Below are 2,857 nucleotides of genomic sequence, written 5' to 3'. Positions count from 1 at the left end.
CAGCCACAGCCCTCACCTCAACCTCCCCTGGCCTCAGCCCACCCTGGGGGGGTTGTCACCCTGTTTCCATCCCCACCACCTTGCTTGGTTGTGGTCCCATCCCACCCCTCCCAGCACCCACTGGGCCCCACTCCCCATCTCCCTCAGACCCTTTTTGGGCCCCCCCCCAACTGCCACCAGACCCTCCAGCTCCAACCTGCGCCCAAGCCCCTGCTCTTGCCCTTATCCAGCTCCACTCCTGCACCACCAGCTGGCACTGGGGGCTCCATGTCCTGTCCCCCCCATCCCATCCTGCCCCTACCCCAGCCCCTCACCCCGCTGTCACCCAGCCCTGCCCTGCCATCTTCCAACTGCCGCCTGGCTCCATCTGCCACCTCCCACCCACCCAACCCCCTCCGACCTGCCATCCCTCCCCTCCCTGCTCCAACTGCCACTCGTCTCGTGCCACGCCACGCCATCCCTCCTCCAACTGCCACCCATCCTTTCCCATCCCATCTAATCCCATCCCCATGTCATCCCATGTCATCCCATCCCATGCCACGCCATGCCATGCCAACCCATGCCATGCCATGCCATGCCAACCCATGCCACGCCATGCCATGCCAACCCATGCCATGCCATGCCATCCCAACCCATCCCTTCTCCAACTGCCACCTGGGCTGTTCGGCCACCTCCCAGCACCCCAGTCCCACTTCCAGCTGCCACCCGTACTCTCCCACCCTGTCCTGTCCCACCACCTACCACCTGGGTCCACTTCTCTGCCCTCCCACTGGCACCCAGCCCCCCCCGCCCCCAACTCACCGCTCATCCTGTGCCTTTCCCAGCAGCACATAAATGAATTCCAGAAATCAGGGGCCCGTTAATGCTGAAATTGTCTTTCTTCCATCGGAACATTTAAACAGAAAATGCTGCATCACCCATGCTTGCCGTCTCTCCTTCCCCCCAGGGGCACGGCGCTGGGCGGGGGGGGTCAGGGCCAAGCTCAGCCCATCTCCTGCCCATGGCACGAGGCTCTTCTCCGGGACGTGTCACCCAGGCATGTTGTGGCTTCCCCTGGGATGGAGGCTCCCAGCTACCTCGGTCGCCTGTGACTCCTCGACTAAGGGCTGGTGGGTCCTTAGAGAAATGGCTTTGAGGGCATGGCTGCACAGCAGAGGCAATGTACTGAAATGTAGAGGGAAGATAAAAAATGCAGGGAGAGATCAGCCCTGTGGGAGCCCTTCGGTGATCCCCAGCAGAGGACACAAAGCGCGATGAGCATGGTGTGAGACTGCAGGAGCAAAATCGGAGCAACACACGAAGGGTCAGGGCCAGCCCGGGCCAGAGGAAAGCTTCTGCAGGTGTGTTTGTGGCAGGAGAAACACCAAATAATCTGTTTTGAGGTGGATGACAAGATAAAAATCGTTGGGTGCAGTATCTGAGGATTCAGGGCACTGTGTGGGATAATGATGCTTTTGCTTTTGCTCTGTTTGCTTCCCCATGTTCATGATTATTCTGCTCCATTTCGGAGGCAGCTGATGGTGCCGAGTTGCTGTTTTCAGAGACCTACCATAGTTGTCTTCGTGCCCTTTTGCGAGTGGTAACACCTAATTTCCAACTCATTAGTGCGTGTCGGTTTGTCTTTCTCCACGTGCATTACCCTGCATTCGTCAGCACCAACACGCGACTTCTCCATCACCCAGTGATTCAGGATCGCAGCATGTCTCTGTGGCTCTTCCCAAATGATGTTTACTACCCTTCATAATTTGTATCATGGGAAACTTTGCTGCTTCTCTGCTTACTCCTTTTCTCTCCCTTGCAAAAGCATGACAAAATACGTGGGACTCAAACCAGTCCCTGGCTGTCTCCCCTTTAATTTCCACCCTTATGAATATCATCTCTATTAACCAGGTATTTATTTACAGGAGACGTCTTCTTTTAACCCATGGTAGCTTTGTTCCTTTTTTGGATTTTTTAGGAGGGTAAGAGACAGAAAGTAATGACTATTCAAGCATAAAGGAGGAACAACCATGTACAGAGACTGCTGGAGGGGATGGAGTAACGTTGACAGGCTTCTGTAGGTCTTCGAAATAGAAATGCTAGCTAAGTTGCAAAACAAAACAGCTTAAATTAAGCAAAACAGAGATGTCAGGGGAAGAATCAAAGGAAATGGCTGATGTGAGAAGCGGTAGAAGCAGTGACTCTTCCCAGGATGAGAACACACTGGTGAGGGTAGCCAGGAGGTATGAAATAAGTTAGATGTCAGCCACTAGAGAAAGGCTGATAAATTGGGTACAATAATAATGCAGCTTTGTCCATGTGATGAAGTAAGAAAGCGTCTTTGCCCCAAGGCCCTGGGCTTACGCCCAGGTTCCCTGGTGGGGGCAGAAACCCCCAACTTCCCTACAAAATAAAACCTTCTGCAAGGGGCTGCTCATCTCCAAGTGATTCTTAACCCCTTAAAGGTAGAAAATAATCAGCAAAGCAGAAAAATCCTCTGGGGATGTGCTGTACCTGGTTGAGGTGGGAAGAGATCTCTGGAGGTCCTCTGTTCCAACCCCCTGGTCAAGGAGGGCCACCTAAAGCCACATGCCTAAGACCATGTCAAGGTGACTCTTGAGTATCTCCAAGGATGGAGACTCCACCAACTCCCTGGGCAATCTGTGTCAGTGCTCGGTCACCCTCACAGGGAAAAGTGTTTCCTGATGTTCAGAGGGACCCTCCTGCGTTCCAGTGTGTGCCCATGGCCTCTGGTCCTGGCACTGGGCAGCATGGGGAAGAGCTTGACCCCATCCTCTTGGCACCCTCCCTGCAGCTATTGATGTACATGGAGGAGATCCCCCTGAGCTTTCTCTTCTCCATTCTCCAGGCTGAGCAG

This window comes from Buteo buteo, chromosome 18 (assembly GCF_964188355.1).
Source record: "Buteo buteo chromosome 18, bButBut1.hap1.1, whole genome shotgun sequence".
NCBI lineage: Eukaryota > Metazoa > Chordata > Aves > Accipitriformes > Accipitridae > Buteo > Buteo buteo.
The sequence above is the reverse complement of the archived record's forward strand: the minus strand, read 5'-3'. Positions refer to the sequence as shown.